Source organism: Vicugna pacos, chromosome 2 (genome assembly GCF_048564905.1).
Source record: "Vicugna pacos chromosome 2, VicPac4, whole genome shotgun sequence".
Taxonomy (NCBI): domain Eukaryota; kingdom Metazoa; phylum Chordata; class Mammalia; order Artiodactyla; family Camelidae; genus Vicugna; species Vicugna pacos.
This window is the reverse complement of record NC_132988.1, coordinates 94887684-94910777: the sequence shown is the minus strand read 5'-3', so window position 1 is coordinate 94910777 and position 23094 is coordinate 94887684. Positions and strand designations below refer to the sequence as shown.

Here is a 23094-nt window from a genome sequence, read left to right as displayed (position 1 = left end):
TTCTGCTTGTTTGCTAATAGCCTTGTGTGTGCACACAGTATAACCTTCGTGTTCATGAGGTGGTAAGGGAGCACAAAATGGACTGAAACGTCTTAGCTTCTGCTTTTGGTTTGGACAGTAGCTCCTTGACCTTGGGCAGTTCTCTCTGGGACTCTCTTCCTCATCTATAGAATGAGGTGGATGAAAAACAGGACTTCTGGGACTTCTTCCAACTTCAATATTACATTATTCCATTTCTTTGAAACTCCCGGGAGTTCCATTTTGTTTTATTTCTTTCTAAGGAGAGGAAGTGGGGAGTATCACTCTATCATCTGAAAAATAGTGACAATATAACCTGTCCTCCTTGACTCGGAGTGTGTTATGATAATGGATGGAACAGCACTTCTGAAACTGCAGTGTGCTACGTAAATGTGTACTCTTGATGATTAGAATGTGGAAAGTACTGGAGGACAACCAAATCAATGGGAAACATCGCCAGGATTTAGAAACCCTTCCCCACTGTTCAGTCTTAAAACTGGAAAATGTAAGTAATATGAAATAAGCATAAAAGACCTCCTCTTTAGGCCTATGAATAAGACTTTTAGGTTGACAAGATCACTGGGCTTTTGGGTAAGGTGACTGAATATAAACTCCTGGAGAGATGAGGTTGGATCTCTCCCCTGAATTGTGAGAAGGAATTCATCATGTGTGTGCATTTGACACATGATTCAGGACTAGGCAGTAATAGAAGCTAAAGATTCAGAATCTGGAGTTGGAAACACTTGGGTTTGAGACCTTGCCCTGCCATTTTCTGGCTCGGTGCCTTAAAGCAAGTTACTTAAGCAAATCCACAACTAGAGAAATTACCTCTAAAATGAAAAATATCATAGGATTTTTTTGAGGCTTAAATGAGAGAAAGCTTGTGAAATGCTTATCACGTGGCTGGCACATAATAAGCCCTCATTAAATGTTAACTAGGTTTATTATTGTTGTTGTTATTTATTAGCTCCATTATCTCCTTACCTAGAAGATCCTGACAACTAGTTAAAGAAGTAACATCAAGCCTGGCTCAACTAGCTGGCAGTCATTTAAAAAAAAACAAAACTCATCTGCCAATGGTATCTTTGTTGTGCACTCAATTAGGAGAGGGAAAGATATGTGACATGATGGTACAGTTGGAAAACATTTATATTCTGTTTGTTTATATTAAACCAGAATGTTTATTTCCAACTGTCTGTCAAGGTTGACATCTTAAGAGGCCATGGTTATTCTCAACATTTTAAAAAGTGCTTTTGTAGAATTATCAGAAATAAGTTGACAAGCCAGGAGGATAGGCATGCCTTCTTTCTTTATAGTCATCGCCTATTTTTAACCAGAAACTCACAACAGTCATTGAACAACTATTTATTGAGGGCTTTTTACATGCAAGACACTGTTCTAAGCCTGGAGGATATAGAATTTAACTATGTTAACTAACTGTGTTTATTTAACATACACATTACCCCTACTGTCAGGGCTTTCATGCTCTAATGGAGGAACCATCATGTCAAAAATAAAAAGATAAATTAAAATCTTTAAGTATCTTTGTAAACTTTGTGGGGTGATATGTACTGTGAAGAAAAATGAAGCAAGGTAAAGAGAGCAATGGGCAGAGTTGCTCTTTCCCGGTGATGAATGGTCAGAGAAGATCTGTCTGACAAGATAATGTTTGAACAGAGACATGAGCAGTTTGGGGCAGGGAGCCACGTAGGTACATGGAACGCAAGCATTTCTGCCAAGAAGCATGTGCAAAGGTCCTGAGGCACAGCATGCCTTAGGTGCCCAAGGAGCAACATTGTGGTCAGTGTGGCACGTAGATGGAGACAGGGCAATTTTCACAAAGTTTAACATCCCTGTATACAGGCACCAACCAACCAGAACAGATACTGTCTATTAGCAATCAGTAAGCTCATGCATCTGTGTGTCACTGCTAAGCATCAGCCTTGATAGAAAATGAGGTCAGGAAATATATGGAGGCAAGACCACGTACAGCCAGCATATTATCTCCCCATAATTTCTAGGCTTAGTTTCATAAACCAACTTTACTCACATAAGATAAGGATCATCACCATTTATTTGGATAGTACTCATTCATTGATTCCACCTATTTTTAAAAGCAATGCTAAGAGAAGATTCCAAAAGTATTTCCAACATTGTTGGAAAAGAAGGTGTGTCAGTATTCACTCAGATGTACGTGTAAGTTTGTTAAAACGAGTCTGACTGGTGTTTTGTTTTGTTCTAAATTCAGCAGTTCTTCAGTGTCCTAGTAAAGTAGAAAGGTGTGGAGCATGACCTGTATCTCCTGGCTGCCCGGGTCTCTGGGAACTAGAATGGAAGGGAATGAGAGACATACTAGTTGGATCTTTAGAGGAAGCAAGTGGCAAATTGCCCCAGACTTTATAAATAATACCCATATACGATAGGAAAAGGCCACATACACGTATGTGACCTGAGTAGACAGGAAGTCCTCTCTGAGGTGTCAGAGGGCAGGGTCAGCCTTGGTCTCTGGGTGCTGGAAAGCGGCATTTGCTGCTGCTTGGTATAGCTCCAGGTGATGCCCTGCTGCATCCCTTAACCAAAGCTCCTAGGAAATCTGTTACAAATTCTTTAAGAGGGAAAACTGAGGCAGCAATCCTGGAGCCCCTTATAAAGGTGATGGGGCAAGGGCCACCAGCACTGCCATGTCCGTCTCAGTTGAAGGCAGCAGCAGCAATGGGATTGATTGGGATCAATATCTGAGGCTTAAGTGAATTCAACTGGGGCATCTTACAGCCCAGCAGCAACAGCTGATATGACCCCCATCGGGGACAGTGGGGACACATGGTACAGCTTTCACAGCTACGGAGATCCCAGAGCACTCTGTATATATTAGGACCTATACTGGTAATGGCATACAAGAATGCGTAAGCCACGTGTTTCATAGCAGATCCCCAGGGTAATCCAGAGGCTCACACTGACTATTACTGTTTCTTTCATGCATGCGTCCGCTCACTCACTCACGGAACACTGAGTGCAGGACTGGAGTGTCCACCACTATCCCTTCCTCCCCCAGTCTGATTTGGAAGCTGAGGGAGTGTGGGTTACATAATCTTTCAAGATGTTAACAATTAGAGAGAATTGTGTGGCTCTTGGCTCTGGAACTGGAAACTGCCAGGTCTGGTATTTGGATTTCATCACCTTGTAGCAGTGTGTCTTCTGTGAGCCTTGGTTTTCTCATCTTTTAAATGGGGCTAATAATATATTTGACTTGTAAGATTCCTGTGAGAATTAATGAGGTAAGATATAAAAAGCACTTAGCTCTGTGCCTAGTATAATAGACACATTAAAGCTACTTGTTCTGATATTCAAAATGGAAATAGAATGATAGACTGTTGAAGGTGGGGAAGAGGAGGAGAAAAAGTAGAGGAAGAAGGAGCAGGGGGAGGAAATGAGGAGAAGAGACATTTGTTTCAGGGAAGAAGTAGCTGGGGGAGGGAGGAGAAATCAAATGAGTATCCCAAGCTATGTGGAGACGAAACATTCAAGTTCCCTATAAATTTTAACAGTGTCTGGAAATTATTTAAGAACAAGAGACTGGTAGAATGTAAGAGGCCCTTAATGATTTTTTTTTAAGAGGAGGAAGTAGAAGAAATGATTTTAGCAATAGGGTTTTGGATGGTCATTGGAATCAAATCATGACTACCTTTATTCCTGACTATTTACTGAGTTCTTGTAAACAAATGAATAACACTTTCTCAGCATCCCTGAAACAAGATAGCAATTAAAGAAAGCACTAGGGTTGTATCTGATGGTTACGAGATGGAGATTCCAAAGTATGGTTAATACCCATTCCATTCATTTCATATCGGACTAACCAAGCCATTCAAACCAAAGGAGATTTTGGACTCAAACTTCTTCAGTCTTGTCTGTCCACCCCCAATTCTAAGATAACTGTCAGCTTAATTCAGTGCCTGACCAAATTCAGATATGACAAGTGATTATTTTTTATCAGTATCTTCCAATATAATAAGAAGGCACGGAGAATGTGCGTGGCTTGCGGATGGTTAAATAGCTGGCATAAACCTCACCTGTCAATGACATTTCAGAAGATCTTGCTTTACATCTGGTGACTATGATTTGGCTAGTTTCTCCCCCTTAGGTAAAATGATGTTCCTCTATCCCTCCTCATCCTGGAGCTATTTTATCATTTTGATTTTTTATAACTAGCTGACCTTTTTCCTAAATAGGTCATTTTGTTGTCCAGCCTGTAAATTTGGTGTTCTGGAGATTTTTGCCCAAGGAAGTTGAATATATTTATATCTGAAAGTGTCTCTATATTTCAGTCTCTATTTGAAAGCTGCTCAGGTTATAGCACTCGGAAAATCACTGCTCCAAAAAAGAAGATAAAAACAAATGCCCATAATCCTGTAGCAAGACATTCTTAAAGGTTCAAAAGATATAAAAATGAGGCTTTATTCTGTAAGAAGTAGAATCAGAAGCAGAAATAAGTACAAGATGTAGCCTTTTTTTATTAATGCCATCATATTCTGCATACATGTGTAAATATTTAATTTCCTATGTAAGTTCTATAAAAGACCATTTTTAGATGTATGTAGTATATGTTTTAAAATATCTTAGTCATTTAATACCATTTTCTAATCAAAATGACATTTGTAAGATAAAAGTAAAATTTACAGCATTTGTTTTGGGAATAACTTTTCTGCCATTAATAGCTATGCTACCAAAATATGCTAGAGGGTGTTTACTGCGGAATCTATAGGATTGAATGAACCTCAAAACAGATTTGCCCAGCCATAAAATACTTAAATTGACACAGATTTCAGCAATATTAAAATCCGATCAAAACAAGGTATCTCAAGCCCAAGTCCAGATCATTCCATGACTTGATTGTAAATTTTCTATCCCTCCAAAACAAGTGGGGAGGGGGAAGGAAAAGAAGGGCGATTTGATAGTAGTGACTATGCTGAATAATTCTTTTTTAAAAAAAAAGGGGGGTGGGGGTTGAAACCTCAAGATCCATATATAAAGTGATATACAGTTGACCTGTAAACAACATAGGTTTGAACTCCATGGATCCACTTATACATGAGTATTTTTCAACAGTAAGTGCTACAGTACCACCCAGTCTGTGACTGGTTAAATCTGTGGATGTGGAGGGACTCCAGACATGGAGGGCAGACTGTTGCACGCGGATTAATCTCTCATATTGTTCAAGGGGCAACTATCTTTCTAATACAGTGACCTGCAGTAAACTAGTAGTTGCTTAAACTGGCAACTACTCATACACACTCTCTGCACACTGTCTGTAAAGTCACACAAAAGTCTGAGACATGGGCTCTACACCCAGGAACTTACAAAATAGCCAGTGGCATTGACGTCTGAAAAGTTAGGAAGCATCTAACAAATGCAAAACATTTGTATTAGTTTTGTATTGCTTCTATAATGAACTTACCACAAATTTAGTGGCTTAAAAGAACAAAAATTGACTATGTTATAGTCATGGAGATCAGAAGTCTGAATTCAGTTTCACTGAGCTGAAGTCAAGGCACTGACAGGCCTGCATTCTTTTGGAAGTTCTCGGGGAGAATCTGTTTCCGTGATTTTCCCAGCTTTTAGAGTCTGCCTGTATTTCTTGGGTCATGGCCCCTTCTTGCATCTTCAAAGCCAGTAGCATAGTATCATCTACATCTCTCCCTCTCTGACCTCTGCTCCCGCTGTCATGTCTCTTCTGATTTGACTTTCATGGTCACATTTCCTCCTCTCCCTCTGACCTCTCACTCTGCTCTTAGTGTGTTGTTTAAAACACAGCTTTGAGTCCTTACCATGTGCCAGGAATTAATATTACAGCAAAACTAATACAAGAACTGATACAAATGACAACAGTCAATGATAAATGGGCTGTGCCCCCAAGGAACACAGAAATAGAAAATAATAATGAGATGCAATGAGAATTGTGGAAGCCGCTTGACCCCGATGGTCTGGGACCTCTGCCTGCCTGACCCCAGTCCTGATTCCTCAAACACTGTTACTCTTCATAATCTGCTTCTACTCTTACCTGCTCCTGTGGCTGGTCTTATTTCCTATAAGAGTCTTCTGTGCAAAGAAGATAGCTTTGCACTCAAAAATTATCCATGTACTCCTCATCAACACAGAAACATCTAAACCACCCCTTACCACCTGTGGGATAAAGACTGAACTCAGGAGCCTGATTTGCCAACCTTTCAACAATATGGCATTATCCCACCAGCCAGCTGATCTCTTTCTGAACCCTACCCTCAGGTATCCCCCAAATGAAGCCTTTGTTTTAGTTTTAAGGTCTGCCTCCTGTAAAAAGCTATCCTGAATGACTTCCAAGGAGAATTACTGATTAAATACTAATTTTTTAAGTCATAGATCTTTTACATTATTGCTTTACTTTAATGCCTATGCCTTGTTTCCCAATTCATTGTTAACTAATAAAGAACTAGGACTCTGTTACAGTCATCTATCACTTCTAAGCACCTTGGATATTGCCTTCCCAGAGAGGCACCCAGTGAATGAATGTACAGTATTATAATATATAGCTTGAATGTTGATAAAATAGTTACAAATGTAGATTGCAGTAAGGTACTTTTATACAGTAAGATCACTAATTGACATTAGTGATGTGTCCTGTAATTATTACAGGTTTTTTAAAGGCTATGTAATAAAACTTAGGCAAAAAAGCAGATCATTGGCATGAGGAAGTCAGTTTTTAAGAAAATTATTCTGGCAGCCTTGTGCATGGGGGGTTGAAGAGGTGAGGGAAACTGGAGACAGGTAGGGGAGCCATAAGGCAGATGGAGCAAATCAAGCATAAGAGGTGAATGAGCATCTGGGCCAGGAGTCTCCCAAACACCTAGCATAGCCTGTTGACACCTGTAATTATTTAAGTGTGGCTAAAGCTTATTTGACAAGTGGAAATAAATCATCAGGCTTTACTCCGTTAATTGATCAAAGAAAAATCTGTTTTTAGCTGAGTAAGTTCTGTTAGAATGAATTCCATGTTTCCCACAGCAGTGATTTTTAATCCTAGGCTCTAAAGAATTCCTTTGCCATTATGAGATTTACTTTTACTAGTATGACATAGATGTGTGTATCGATAGTTTTAGAGGAATTAAGTAGCCCGTGTCTTTGACTAGAACAAAGATCACATAATTGTGTTATAATCACAGATAAGATTTTTAGAGTAAAAATTGAACAGATTGACAGTGGGGATGCCAGTCATAATTTGGTTTGATTCATGACCGCCAGATGCTTGTCTCTGTTCATGCTGCTCTCAATGGTTGGTTGTACTTTTTAATTAGGGAGAATATGAGCTGTGCAAAGTTGATGTCTAGAATATTAAAGTAAAAAGTGGAAGGTTTATCCACAATCTTATTAGTGATAATCTTTTTCTGAAATCAAATTTGTATATAATGAAACAGAGATCTTAAGTCCAATTTGAGCTTTGAGAATGTATTCACTTGTGTATTCACACTGTTACAAAGCTATAGCACATCCCATCACCCCAAAACTAACCCATGTGCTCCCACCAGTCAGTCTCCACCCTACGTAAGCATCATTCTTCTGATTTCCATCACCATAGATTAGTTTTGTTTTGTTTTGCTTTTAACTTCATTCCAGTAGAATCATAGCATAGGCACTTGATCTGGGTTCTATCATTCAGCGTTAAGATTTTGGAGATTCATTACTGTTGGGTTTGTATCAGTAGTTCGTACTTTTGTATTGTTGAGTAGTATTCTGTTTTATAAGCAAACCACAAACTGTTTATACATTATCCTTTTGGTGGACATTTAGGTTGTGTCCAGTTTTTTGCTCTTAAGAATTATGCTGCTAAGAATGTTTTGAAGAATATCTCTGTATATTTTTTTTTTCTTCATTGTTGATTAAATACCTAGGAGTGGAACTGCTGGCTCAAAAGCTGGATGGATATTTAACCCTATAAACTATCAGTTTCTGAAAACGGTTGCAACATTTTACACTCCCATCAGTAATCGATGAGTAATTTAAATGCTTTACCTCTTTTGGTTGCATCTGTCTCCTGGTGCATGCGAATTAGTATCTCACTAGGACTTCAGTTGCATCTCTCTTAGTAAAACTGATATTGAGCATCTTTCATGTGCATATTGGGTGTTCATATATATTTTTTGTGTGGTGTTTAAGTCTTTAATTGATTTCTTTCATTTGGTTGTCTTTTTGTTACTTATTGGTAGAATTTTATATTCTGGATACAAGTCCTTTGTCAAATATACATACTACAAACATTTTTTCATAGTGTGTAGCATGTCCCTTTTATTTCTCTAAACTATGTGTTTTGATGAACAAAAGTTTTTAATTTTGGTGAATTCTACTTATCAATTTTTTTAATATTTAGTGCTTTTTGCATCCAAAGATATCTTTTCCTATCACAAGACAGCAATTATTCTCTTATGTTTTCTTCCAGAAACTATGTAATTTTAGCTTTTAAGTTTAGGTCCATGATGCAGTTTGAGATGATTTTTATACATGGTATGAGACAGGGGTTGGGATTCATTTTTAAATCATTATTTAGGTGACCTTGTGCCACTTGTTTAAAAGATTTTCTTTTCCCTCATTACTGCGACAGCGTTGTTGACAGTCAGTTAACTGTATGTGTGGATCTGTTTCTGGACTGCGTTTTGTTTCACTGGTGAGTTGGTCAGTTCTTCCTTCAGTACCGCATTGCCCTGATTACTGTAGCTTTACAGTCAGCCTTGGAGTTGAGTGGTCTAAGTCCTCCTTCTGTGCTTTTTCTTTTTCAAGATTCTTTTGGCTATTTCAGATCTTTCTAATGGATTTTCCATGTAAAATCCATTTCTATAAAACAGCCTGCTGGGATTTTGATTGGAATTCTGTGGACTGTGAGGATGAATATGGACATAATTGACATCCAGACAATATTGAGGCTCCCAATCCATGAACATGGATATCTCAACAGTATATAGTAGTTTGCAGTGACGAAGTCTTACACATCTTTTGTTCAATTATTTCCTAAGTATTTTAAATGTTATATGCTATTTTAAGTGGAATTACTTTATACAATTTTTTAACTATTTGCTGCTAGTATGCAGAAATACAATTGACATTTCATATTTATATATCCTGTGATTTTACTAAATTCAGTTGTGTGAGTTTGAATAATTCTTGTGTAAATTCCTTAGCATTTTCTAAATAGACAGCCGTGTCTTTTGGAAATAAAAAGTTAGACTTCTGCCGTTTGGGTTGTTACATTTTATTTCTATTTCTTGCCTTATTGCACTAGCTTATTGTGCTCCAGGATAAGTTGTTGAACAAAAGCAGATATTTTTCTTTTTCAGTCTTAGGCAGAAAGTGAATGTTCTCAATTTCACTATCAGATTTCTATTTTACTATTTTCCTGTGTGCTTTCTGTCTTTTTTTTTTCCTCTGCTCCTCCTTGACTGCCTTCTTTCGTGCTAAGTAAATATTTTTGTAAACCATATTAATTCCACTATTGATTTTTAAACTATGTTTATTTTATTGAGATATATAATTAACATATAATATTATATTTCATGTGCACAGCACAAGTCAATATTTGCATATACTGTGAAAAGATCACAATAAATCTAGTTAACATCCGTCACCATACAGATTTTTTTTCTTGTGATGAGAACTTTTAAGATTTATTCTCTTAGAAACTTTCAAATATACAATACAGTATTATTAGCTAGAGTCACCATGCTATACATTACATCCCTAAAAGTCTGTACCTTTTAATTACCTTCACCCATAATGCCCACCCTAAGCTATATTTTAAAAATTATTTTTATAGTGGTTGATTTATGTATTAGAACAGTCTCCTTCAGAAATTAACACTAACTTAATTTCAGTAAAATATGGAAATGTGTTTCAAATTGACTCCACTCCCTCCCCCTTTGTGTTAACATTGTCATATACTGCTATATCTCTGTAAGTAATAAATCCAATAAAATAGCCTATGATTATTGCTTTGTATAACTTATGTCTTTTAAAGAATTTGGGAAATGATTAATGTTTCCATAGAAAACATATTTTATATTCACACACATATCTGGTGCTTTCCATTTCCCTAGTAGATTCAAGTCACTGTCTAGAGCCAGTTCCTTTTAGCCTGATGGACTCTTTGGTGTTTTTTATAAGGCCAGGACTACTAGCAATAAATGCTTTCCATCTTTATCTATAAATTTTACTTTCATTTTTGAAGGGTAGTTTTCTGCATATAGAATTCTTGGTTTACAGGGTTCTGAAAATGCCTTTCAGCGTTTTGATTTTGTCATTCCACTGTCTTCGGGCCTCCATTGTTTCTGTTTCTGGTGAAGTCAACCACTATATTTATTGATTCTCTGCTATATGGAACTACTTGTTTTCCTCTGTGCTCAGAATTTTCTGTCTTTGGCTTTCTACACTTTTATTGTCATGTGTCCAGGTATGAACCTCTTTGTATTTATTTTACTTGCATGTTGTTGAGCTTCTTGGATGTTTAAATTAATATTCTTCATCAAATTTGGGAAATTTCAACTATTATTTCTTCAAGAATCTTCCTGCCTTTGCCTGTTCTCTCCTTTTCTTCTGGGACTTCTACATGTGTTTGTATACTTGATGTCCCACAGGTCTGTGAGGGTCTGTTTATTTATCTTTATTCTCAGCTCTTCAGATTGGGTTATTTCTATAGATCAACCTTCAGTGGCACTGATTCTTCTGCCGTTTCAAAGCTGTTATTACTTTCTAGTGAATTTTTATTTCAGTTATTAAACTTTTCAACTCTAAAATTCTTTTTTTTTTTTATAATTTCTCTCTCCTCCCTGATGAACCGTATTTGTTTATTCATTGTTGTCATACTTTCCTGTAATTCATTGAATAGAATTTCCTTTACTTCTTTGAACATGTTTATACTAGCTTCTCTGGAGCCTTTGTCTGCTCTACGAGCAGGGAACATTAGAGATGGTTTCTGATGACTGTTTTTCCATAAGTATGTGTCACACTTCCCTGTTTCTTTGCATGTCCCATAATTTTTTGTTGAAAACTCGATAATGTAGCAACTCTGGATTCTGGTATTTTCCTGAAGATTATTATTGTTGCTGTTTGTTTGTTTCACTCTTTGTTAATTTGCCTGAGCTAATTCCATGAACTCTGTCTTCCCTGTATTATTCTTCCACTGACATCTCTGTTCAGTTTGTGTATAGACAAAGACATTGGTATTTTTTTGTTTGTTTTAGTTTTCAGCCCTGGTATTCTAAGAGTCATCCCATATGTCTGTATTGGTTGATCATGACAGGTTGTGCTCAACCACTTTGTCAGTGAGTCTTCTGTTCACAATTTATGAATCCCTGTATGGGGTGGGTAACACATTTAAACCTTAGGTTATTTAAAACTGTGCTCTGACCTTTATTTGGGCCCTATGTGTATTTGCATAGCCTTAAGTTTGGTTAGGAGTGTGAATAGCTTGGATTCTCTCTGGTGTTCTTTGCATGTGCATGTAATCTCAGCCATAATTATGCTTTCCCCAACCATGACTGTATCCTCAGGCTAGTAGAACTATTTGGCCCTTCCCGCTTGCCCACTGTTGAGATCATTATTTCTACCAAACATGGCACTGGGAATGGGCATTGCCCACCAGTCCAGATCAAGTCAGGCCCTTTACCTGCAGCAGATAAATGCCAGCCCCATGGCCTGGCCTGCCCTGCCCTAGCAGAACCTCCATGTCAGCCTTGCTGGCCAACAGCAATTGTGGGACGCCAATAATTGTAAGTGGCATTTCTTCAATTATGCAACTAGAAATTGATGAAATGTGGTTATATCAGTTGGGAAAGCAGCAAAGCAGCACTTACTTGAATCCTAAAATGCACTGCTGCTTGTGTGAGGGTTTTGATCATTCAGCTATCCCCTGAACCTTCATGGAAATGAGCCCCCACTTCTTTGACCATTTCAGTGTAGTTAAGTGGACCCAGCCATGACAAGAGAAAATAGGCTATTTCCCAAAACATGCACACCTGCAAGGTAAACATTTATTTCATTTTCTGACTTTACTACCATCTTTACCCATCCTAGTATGGGCATTTGTCTTTACAGCCCCCTCCCTGAAAAGAGCAGGGCACACAATCCATCAGTTTTGTTACATGCAGCTTATTGAGCCCCCTGAAAAAGATACTGTTATTGTCAATTCTGTAGAAAAACATTAGGACAAGACAGACTAAAACTGACTTAGTGTAGGTTTTGTACCCCCATTGCATTTGGTCATTTAGTATTAACATCCAAAATAATGGCCACAAAAAAAGAAGACAGAATGCAAAGGAAGATGATAATAAGGTGGAGAAATGCACACGGTTAATATCAAACCATATTTTTAAATAGAGAAGATGTAGAATTCACTGCTAAGCTTTTATGGGTTTTAGGTCTATTTGTGGCTAGGAGCTTTATGATCACTTTGTTTTACAGATTTCTAGCTCCATATTTTTATTGTTTACTTTCTTCTTGAATATCAGTCCCTTTGGAAGCCAAAATAAACAAAAATAGGATAAAGCCTTTGGTGGAAAATCCTTCTCACCAAATGCAAACACTGATTTACGAACAACAATAAGCTGTTGTGTAACAGTAAGACTGTATCTGCAAAAGAAAAAAATTAACATAGTAATTTGCTGTATACTTTCGTAATTCCATGATGAGTCTTCAGAAACACTGTGTAGACACAGAAGTTCATTCAAGTAAATCAGTTGCTTATTCCCAAATGTATTTTAAAGTTGCTTTAACATCTGGACTAGATTGCAAGAAATACACAGTGAAAAGTAGAAGCGTTTCTACTATATCTGTAGCAACTCAAAAATTATTTTACTTTATACTTCTTGTTAATGGCATGTTTGTAAGTCTATTTTGAAGTCTTATTCACTGAAAAAAGACAAAAAAAAAACTTCAGTTACAGCAAAATCTCTTTTGTAGAATTTACTGCTTTGTATTCAAATTCTGTTATAACCTGTAGCCAATTTTCAGCATGGTCAGTAGAATAAAATCAAGGGAAATGATGCCTCTAAAAAGCACAAAAACAAAACCAAAAAGAAAAACAAGAAACAGAAAATTATCCCTAAGTTATGGCAGAGATTTTTTTTCTTTTGAAAGAATTCCCTGAAGGAAAAGAGTGAATAGAGAAGGCTTTATCATTTCAGAGCTCATGGAGAGATTTATAGAAGAGTCATTTAGGAGCAGTGAGGGAAAAACAGATGGGTCCCAACTGGACATAAAAGAGGAGAAGTAGTTGCTCTCTGGCTGCGTGGTTGTTTTATGGTTCTCCCCTCGCGCATCACAGTACTGCATCAGTCAGGGATCCAGCAGGTAACAGATGGCACACTCAAACTCGCTTATTTCTAGAGGGTTTAAGAAACGGACTTTCAGTTTCAGCAAAGGTGTGGGAAAAGTGGAGAGAAATTACAGCGCACTGGGACCACTAAGAACAGAGCTGTTATTACCCCAGGTCCAAAGGACTCAGAAGAAAGTATATTTACAAGTCCTAGAGAGAAGGCCCTCTTGAGGGGATCCTACAGAGCAGGAACCTGGGGAATAAAGACCCTGATTTCTCTTTCCTTTCTGCCTCTGGCCTCACGCTGTGGCTCCCAATGTCTACACATCACAGGAGGCTGGTAGACTTCCAGGGGACCCATTGATGCAGTTTGTACAGATCATCCTCAGGCTGGGGGAGAAAGGAGGTAGAGAAGGATGAGGAGTGGACCTGGAGGGGCAAAAGGAAGACAGCTGACCCATGTGCTGTTGTAGAATGCTGCTCTTATGCAACTTATAGTCCAGTGGGGAGACCTGGTTAAAAACAACCACAACAAAATTAAATAGAAACACAGAAGAGAAAAGCATCAATACAGGACTCTAATCCAAACTTTTTAATGAAGGACCTCCCTCCTATCTCAGATGAGCCACCCAAAGGGTTTCCCCATGAACAGTCTGTGGTTCCCCTCCTCTTTGAACCACACCAAGTATTTCTGGGACCAGTTGAGTTAGTAGAATTCTCCGTTTTTTAAGAAGCTACTATGTGCCAGACATGTTTAAAAACATAATATATATTTTATATATTAAGTTGGTTAAATAAAGGACTCAGTTCCAACCCTCAAGGATGCAAGGAAAGAAAGGCACCTCTAAACAATGTCTGGATGGACCTATCAAGGGAGATTAGAACAGACCCACTGGGAGGAGGGGGACTGGGACTCATTGCTCCTCTTAAGCACTTTATATGTATAAATTCATTCTTCCTGTCATGAACCCTAGAGGATCCATTCTTTTACCATCCTCGTTTCCCATGTGGAAAAACTGAGGCACAAAGAGTTAAATGCCCAAGGTCAACAGTAAGTAAGTAATGGAGGTCCAATCTAAGCTAAGTACTGTCCCATTACATTGCCCTCCCGGCCACTTCCCAACCCTGAAAGGTAACAAAAGGAGGAAGGGCAGAGGAGGGAAAGGTCATTAATGACAATAGCTGTCGTTTAAGGAGGACCTAGAGGCATACCTTGGAGATACTGTGGGTTCCATTGCAGCCCACCACAATAAAGGGAATATCTCAATAAAGCCAATCAGGAATTTTTTAGTTTCCCATGTGCATATAAAAGTTATGTTTACAAAATACTATTGTCTGTTAAGTATGCAGTAGCATTATGTCTAAAAAAGCCATGTACGTACCTTAATTAAAAAATACTTTGTGAAAAAAATACTTTATGGCTGAAAAATGCTCACCATAATTTGAACCTTCAGCAAGTCTTAATCTTTTTGCTGGTGGAGAGTCTTGCCTTGATGTTGGTGGCTGCTCACTGAACAGGGTGATGGATGCTGAAGGCTGGGGTGGCTGTGGCAGTTTCTTCAAATAAGACAGCAATGAGGTTTGCTTCATTGATCAACTCTTCCTTTCACGAACAAGTTCTTTGTCGCCCACAGTGCTGTTTGATAGCATTTTACCCACGATAAAACTTACAAAATTTGGAGTCAGTCCTCTCAAACCCTGCCACTGCTTTATCAACTAAGGTGATGTGTAGTATTCCAAATCCTCTGTTGTTGTTGGGGGAAACACAGTGGGCCAGTGTCATGAGTGACAAAAGAATTTCCCAGAGGCAAGGAGAAGTTTAAGAACAAAGGAAAAGTTTAATAGATATGCTGCTACAGGCAACAGTGGGCCACACAGACGAGAGGTACCTGGGTGAGCGCTGAGGTAACGTGCAGAGTCTTTTACTGAGGAAGGGGCTGTGGACACAATGGGATGGGGAACAGATTTCTGACTGGCTGTAAATAAGGTGAAGGGCTTTGGTATATGGGAGAACAGTGGGTTTATGACTCCAGGAAGATGTTGACATGAGCTGACACAAAGAAGGCAGTGGAACTTACGACTCCAATAAGGAGAGGACGTGGGCTGTGACAAGTCAGCCTGAGCTCCAGTGAGGCTAGCCATTCCCCAGGGCTGTTAATTCTGCCAAGGCAAACACACGTCAGGACTTTATCTTCTGAAGAAGAGCAGACAGATGCCTAAGGGCTGGAAGTTGGGGGTGGGGGTCACAGGCCTCAGCAGGCACCAGTTGACACCGCAGTTGTCACTTCAGCAGGCTTCACAGCATCTTCACCAGGAGTTAATTTCCATCTGTAGAAACCACTTTCTTTGCTCTTCCATAAGAAGCAGCTCTTCATGCGTTAAATTTTCGTCACAAGATTGCAGGAATTCAGTCACATCTTCAAGCTCCACTTGTAATTCTGCTTCTCATTATTTCCACCACACCTGCAGTTCCTTCCTCTGCTGAAGTCCTGGACCCCTCAAAGTCATCCATGAGGATTGAAATCAAGTTCTTCCAAATTCCTGTTAATGTTGATATTTTGACCTCTTCCCATGAATCTTGAATGTTCTTAATGGTATGTAGAATTGTTAGGCAGTTAGATAGAAATGAACACCGGGCAGGGGGAGAGGCAGGGGAAAGAAACAACCCAGAAAATAACAGTAGGTCTGCACTCAGGATAAGAGACTCCAGAAACTTTTACTTTCCCTAAATGAAGACCAGCCAAAAAAGCCAGCTAAAATCAAAACGCTGCAGCTGCGCGTAAGAGAGAAGGACCCAGTGAAACCTGACCCAATGCTCATTACAGTGTAATTAACATTACAGTCTGAGCCCCCTCCCTGGGGTTTCTCTGTACTTCATGGGTAAGAACCTGCCACAAAGCGGATGGGCGTGTCTGAGCACAAGGAACCTGAGCTGTCAGTCAGCCAGAGCACAGGGAACCTGAGCCCGTAATCAATCAATCAATCACAAAAGCGCCCCTAAGCCAGGACATGAGATGGAAAAACAAAGGAGCAGCGCCATTTTTCCTCTCTCAGATTGGCCCGCTCCCAGTTCTCAGGAGTGTACTATCTTTTACTATCTTTTTACTTTACTGATAAAAATCTTGCTTATATCATTCTTTCTGTCTCTTGTTAAAACTTCTTTTTTTGGGGGTGACTAAGAACCAAGATAATTCTTATTTCCCTCCTCCCGGTAACATTACGGTGAAGAATCTCTAGAATGTTTTCAATTGGCTTTGCCCAGATCCATGAGAGAAAATCACTATCTATGGCAGCTGTAGCCTTACAAAATATACTCCTTTGGTGATTATTTGTTCTTTTTTCCTTCCATTTTTATTGAGACATGAGACATACAGAGCTAGAAATTGAAGGTGTTCAGCATACTGATTACCTCAGGAAATAATTATCATAATAAGTTTCGTGAAAATGCATCATCTCATATACATACATACAAAATTAAAGAAGTAGAGAAAATTTTTTTCCTGTGATGAGAATGTTTAGGATTTACTCTCAACAACTTTCGTATGTAACATACAGCAATGTTAATTATATTTATTATGTTGTACAGTACATCCCTAGTACTTATTTACCTAATAACTAGAAGTTTCTACCTTTCACTGCCTTTAAATCCAATTCCCCATCCCCCCACCCTGTCTCTGGTAACCACAAATCTGATCTTTTTTTCTGAGTTTTTGAAGTGTAATTGACCTACCAAACTGTGTTAGTTCCTGTTACACAACATAGTGATTTGCTACTTCTATACATTTCAAACTGATCACCATGGTAAGTCTGGTTACACTATGTCACCACACAAAGATATTACAGTTTTTGACTGTATTCCCCTCACCGTACGTTTCATACCTTTGTGTCATTTACTTTGCAGCTGGAAGTTTGTACTTCTTAATTCCCCTCACCTATTTCTTTCCTCCCCCTACACCCCACCCTTATGGCACATTATCTCTTTGTTCTCTGTATTTATGACTCTGTTTCTATTTTGTTATGTTTGTTCATTTGTTTGTTTCTCAGGTGCCATTTGTAAGTAGAATCATGCAGCATATGTCTTTCTCTGTTTGACTTATGTCACTTAGCATAATAGCCTCTAGGCCCATCCATGTTGTTGCAGATAGCAAGATTTCATTCTTTTTTATGGCTGAGTCATATGCCATTGTATATATACATACCACGTTTTCTTTATCCATTCATCTATTGGTGGGTACTTGGGTTGCTCCCATATCTTGCCTATTGCAAACAATGCTGCAGTGAACATAGGGGTACATGTATCTTTTATTATTAGTGTTTTCATTTTCTTTTGATAAATATCCAGAAATGGAATTGCTCAGTCATATGGTAGTTCTATTTTTCATTTTTTGAGGAATCTCCATAGTGTTGCTCATAGTGGCTGCACCAGTTTACATTCCCACCAACAGTGCATGAGGGTTCCTTTTCCTCCACATCCTTGCCAGTACTTGTTATTTGTCGTCTCTTTGATAATAGTCTTTCTAACAGATGTGAAGTGGTATCTCATTGTGGTTTTGATCTGTGTTTCCCTAATAATTAGTGCTGTTGAGCATCTTTTCATGTGCCCGTTGGCCATCTGTATGTCTTCTGCAGAAAAATATCTGTTCAGATCTTCTGCTGATTTTTTGATCAGGTGGGGTTTTTTTATGTTGAATTGTAAGAGTTATTTGTATATTTTGGATATTAACCCCTTATCAGGCAGATAGCTTGCAAATTTCTTCTCCCATTCAGTAGGTTGCATTTGCATTTTATTGATAGTTTCCTTTGCTATGCAGAACCTTTTTAGTTTGATTAGGTCACTTTTGTTTATTTTTGCTTCTGTTTCCCTTGCTAAGACCAATGTCAAAGAGCTTACTGCCTATATTTCCTTCTAGAAGTTTTATGGTTTTAAGCCTTACATTTAAATCTTTAATCCATTTTGAATTTATTTCTGTGCATAGTGTGAGAGAGTAGTCTAGTTTGATTCTTTTACATGTATCTGTCCAAATGTGGTTTTCCCAACAGTGTTTATTGAAAAGGCTGTCTTTTCCCCATTGTGTATTCTTCCGTCCTTTGTTGTAGATTAATTGCCTATATAAGTTCATTTCTAGGCTCTCTGTTCTGTTCCATTGATCTGTGTGTCTGATTTTTTTTTTGCCAACTACCATACTGTTTTGATTACTGTAGCTTTGTAGTATTGTTTGAAATCAGGGAGCATAAGTCCAGTTTTATTCTTTCTTAAGACTGTGTTGGCTGTTTGGGTCTTTTGTGTTTCCATACAAATTTGGGGATTATTTTTATACTTACCAAATGTTCTCCTTTAGAGGAATCACTATCTATGGCAGCTAGAGCCATATAAAATGTATTCCCTAAATAATAAGTCTTGCAAATCAAAATTACTCATGGATCCATGAGCTGCAGAATGGATGTTGTGTTAGCAGATGTGAAAACATTACTCTCGTTGTACATATCCATCATAGCTCTTGGGTGACCAGGTTACCTTATCAATGAGCAGGAATATTTTGAAAGGAATATTTTTTTTTCTGAGCAGAAGGTCCCAATAATGGGCTGAAAATATTCAATAAATGATATTGTAAATAGATGTGCTCTCATTCAGGCTTTGTTGTTTCATTTATAGAGCACAGAGTAGATTGAACCTAATTCTTAAAGGCCCTAGGATTTTGAGAGTAATAAATGAGTATTGGCTTTAACTTAAAGTCACCATCTGTGTTAGCCCCTAGCAAGAGAGTCAGCCTGTTTGAAGCTTGGAAGCCAGGCATTGACTTCTCTCTAGCTATAAAAGTCCTAGACGGCATCTTCCTCCAATGTAAGTATGTTGCATCTATGTTGAAAATCTGTTGTTCAGTGAAGACTCCTTCATTAAAGACCTGAGCTAGATCTTCTGCATACCTTGCTGCAGCTTCTACATCAGCACTTGCAGCTTCTTTCCCAAAACCTCATGAACCAACCTCTGCTGGCTGCAAACTTTTCTTCTGCAGCTTCCTCAGCTCTCTCAGCCTTCACTGAATTGGAGAGAATTAGGGTCTTGGCTCTGGATTAAGCTTTGCCTTAAGGAAGTGTTGTGGCTGGTTTCATCTTCTTTCCAGGTCACTAAAATTTTCTTCATATTAATAGTGGCTGGGCCTGTTTGCTTTCTTATCATTTGTATGTTCACTGGAGTAGCACTTTAGATGTCCTTCAAGAACTCTTCTTTTGCAATTACAACTTGTTAGCTGGTGCAAGGTACCTAACTTTTGGCCTATCTCAGCTTTCCACATGCCTTCCTCACTAAGCTTAATCACATCTAGCTTTGGATTTGAAGTGTGACTCTGCCTTTCACTTGAACACTTAGAGGCCATTGTAAGGTTATTAATTGGCCTGATTTCAATATTTTTGTGTCTCAGGGAATAGCGAGGCCCAAGGAAAGGGGGAGAGAGGAGGGAATGGCCAGTTGACAGAGCAGTCAGAACAGACACATTTATCAAGTATATTGTCATATGGGTGAGATGTGTGGCTCCCCAAAACAATTACAATAGTCACGTCAAAGATCACTGATTACAGATCACCTAACAAATATAACAATAATGAAAAAGTTTAAAATATTGTGAGAATTACCAAAATGTGACACGGAGACATTGTCTGCAAATGTTGAAAAAATGCTGTCGATAGATTTGATCAAAGTAGGTTTGCCACACACCTTCAATTTATAAAAACTCGCTGTATCTGTGAAGCAAAGGACAGTAAAACAAGGTCTGCCTTACTGTGTCCCAGCATTCTGTTAACCACTTTTACTCTTGTAACTAAATAAGACCTTCCAGGACTAAATAATTAATGTTTATTTAATATTTTCAAAACCACCTGTCCTATAAATAGGTTAAAAGCATGGAGTAATGATTCTCTTAAGTCTCTCGATTTTACTGGGTACCTTCACCCATCAGTCATACATGATGATACAGTAAGAGTCATCACTGCTTTAGAACAGATGTTATAGACTAGTAAGATCAATATAAAAACTTACATTATGCTATATTTTTACTCTGTCCTATTATCTAATATTTTAATCATGATTCATATAAAATATTTTTGTTTTAAGCTAATTTATGGGTATAAGAATCATAACTAACTTAAGCTCTCACCTTTTTACAAACTCCTTTACACAAATACAGTAACATTCTAAATCAACGTTGTCTGACTAGACATAGCTTGGTAAATTTTCTGGAACATTGATAATTCTGTAGGGAGAAATAGAAAGACCTGTCTTTTCCTCATGTACACTGTCTCTGGGAATTCTCTTCAATACAATGGGTGTAACGTTGCTTATCTCAGGCAATATTTTAGAGCAGTTATGCATAGACCTTTAGTTTTCAATAGCATGTTAATAGTCTCTCAGTTTAAAATTGCCAGCATATTTTTTATAGAAGCCACAGTTCTTTTAATGGAAGGCTATTAAAATGAAAAAAAAAATCTCAAGACCTTCAGTATAGCATATGTAACATACTGCTCAGACTAGAAAATATATATATTGTTTATAAACTGACCACATTATAACCATATTTTATTTCCAAAGTAGGAAAAAAATTGCGGATAACAATGGTTTTTCTCCCCTAAACCTGCTTTATCTCCTGGCCTCGAAGTAATTTAGGTGCTTAGGAAAGCACGTTAAGAACTTTAGTCTATGCAGATGCTGGTTCTTGCACAAGTGAATGCAGTTTGGGCTGTAAAAATAGAAAAGCCCTCTCTCTGTTAAGCGTCAGTAATTCTTTAACTCAGACCCATTGCCCTTCTAATCAGTCTAAATCCTTACACAGTTTGAATTGTAGAAATATTCGGGGGCAGCTCCATCGTTCGTACTCACCACTTGTTGGATTTGTATTTGGCTCCAGCTATTATGCTAGTCATGCTCGCATAGCATCTCTCTGTTTTTAGGTTCTAAGGCATTGGCTTCTCCTTTCCTGAGTTCTGCTTATATGACACTTAGTGATATTGTGGGTAAAGTTGCACCATGAGTGTCCTTGGAGAAACGATCTCTCAAGGCTCCCGTTTTCATAATTGTATCGTAGCTCCTCCTGTTAGGGTTGTTGTGAGAAATTAATTGACAAATGTCAATGATGTAATTATAATAGGTACCCTTTAATTAATGCTTACCCAGGACCTTGCATGATTACTAAGTTATTTTCAGATTATTAGAAAGACACTACTATTACTCCTGTTTTGCTGATGAGGAAACCTAAGCTCAGAGTGGCTTAGTAACTTGCCCAGTGTCACACAGTTGGTGTGTGGAGGAGGCAGAACTCACATCCTCTCATCTGCCTGATTCAGAAACTTCAAGCCAGTTGCTGTGCTGCAGTCATTATAGAATCACCTACTGGACTTGCCTCAAATCCAGCCTTCTGCAGTCAGTGAAAAAGCCTTCCCCCACCCAAAATGTGTAAATTAGATGAATTTATATTGGTAATATTTTTTTCCAGATTCATAATTTATTATACAAATTGAGTATCACATGATGAGCTGACACTAGCTTCTTAAGGCATGGAAACTTAACAGGTGAGGTACAGTTTAGAATCTGTTTATGTTGCTTTCACAGCTGGAGTTTTTTTAGACCTTAACTTGAAGTATAAGACTATCAGAGCAACGCTTCGGTACGCAGCTGGAACACAGTTCGCTCTCCCTGTGAGAGTGTAAGAGTTGAAATATTTTTTGATGCCAGTGAAATGAAATTGGGCACCAGTTTCTGGACCTGCCATGCTTTCAGTCTTCCAAAAGACACCAACTCTGTAGCCTGTGTCCTTCAACGTACGCAGCCACTCCTCGGCCCAGCTGGAAGAAGCCAGTGATATTTTAATATAGAAAAATCTGTTTTATCCAACCAAGGAGGAATATTAGGTTCATATTAGGTTCATATGACTTTAGGGAAAATTCTCTATGAATCAGCTTTTTTGACAGACAAAATAATTTCTAAAAGATAGCACTTACGATCTCTTTAATGTGTTTGCTTAATTGTTTAATTCTGTGTGCTTGTATGTCACGTAAGAGTTCTTAATGACCCTGAAAGTCATTAAGTTTTAGTTCTGTATTATAATCACAGTGGTCAATGTTTTAATCAATTACAAATGTAGAATTTTATTATTGCCATAGCTTTTTGAAATCCTTATCTTCCTGAGTTGAGAGGTATTATATCTTTTTAAAAACCTGGTGTACGAGAGTGATTTGACACTTAATAGGATAAGACCCAGCAATATATCAGTCCTAGGATTTTTGTAGTATTCCTAAAGAATTGGAACTTAGATGTTATTTGTGAGAATCATATGGAAATGGGGGTAGTCATATAATTTGACCAAGATTTTTGTTGATACCTCAGTGGTATCTGAGGAGTATAAAGTGATCAAGAAAACTGTCATCTCTAGGAAGGATATTTAGGATCCATCCTTCTACGTGCTCTTGAGTAGGGTTAGGAGATGAAGATTCTGGGGATAACCCCCAAAGCTCTTGGGGCTTAAGTTTTCTCATTTAAACTAAGAGGCTGGCCCTTGATCAGTTTACTGTACGCCTTCTATGAAATCGAAAGATCATATCAAATATTTAAATTCCTTTAAAAAATATCTTGTCAACATTCTCCGGAAGGTCACTAGCATTGAGTTCATCTAAACCGATATAGCCCCTCTAATCCATATCCCAGAGTGTAGCGCCAGCCTCGGGACCTCACACCCTGTTTTGAGGGGACTCCCCTCAATTCT

At 38.2% G+C, this 23094-nt stretch overlaps 1 protein-coding gene and 1 pseudogene across 1 annotated transcript in view; one reads left to right on the top strand and one right to left on the bottom strand.

Annotated features, from left to right (window-relative positions):
• The window catches only part of NWD2 (NACHT and WD repeat domain containing 2), a 163343-nt gene that overhangs the window by 14118 nt on the left and 126131 nt on the right, over positions 1–23094 (top strand). The gene's annotated exons all lie outside the window — the stretch shown is intronic.
• On the bottom strand, positions 21928–22156 carry LOC116284104 (ATP synthase membrane subunit K, mitochondrial pseudogene; annotated as a pseudogene).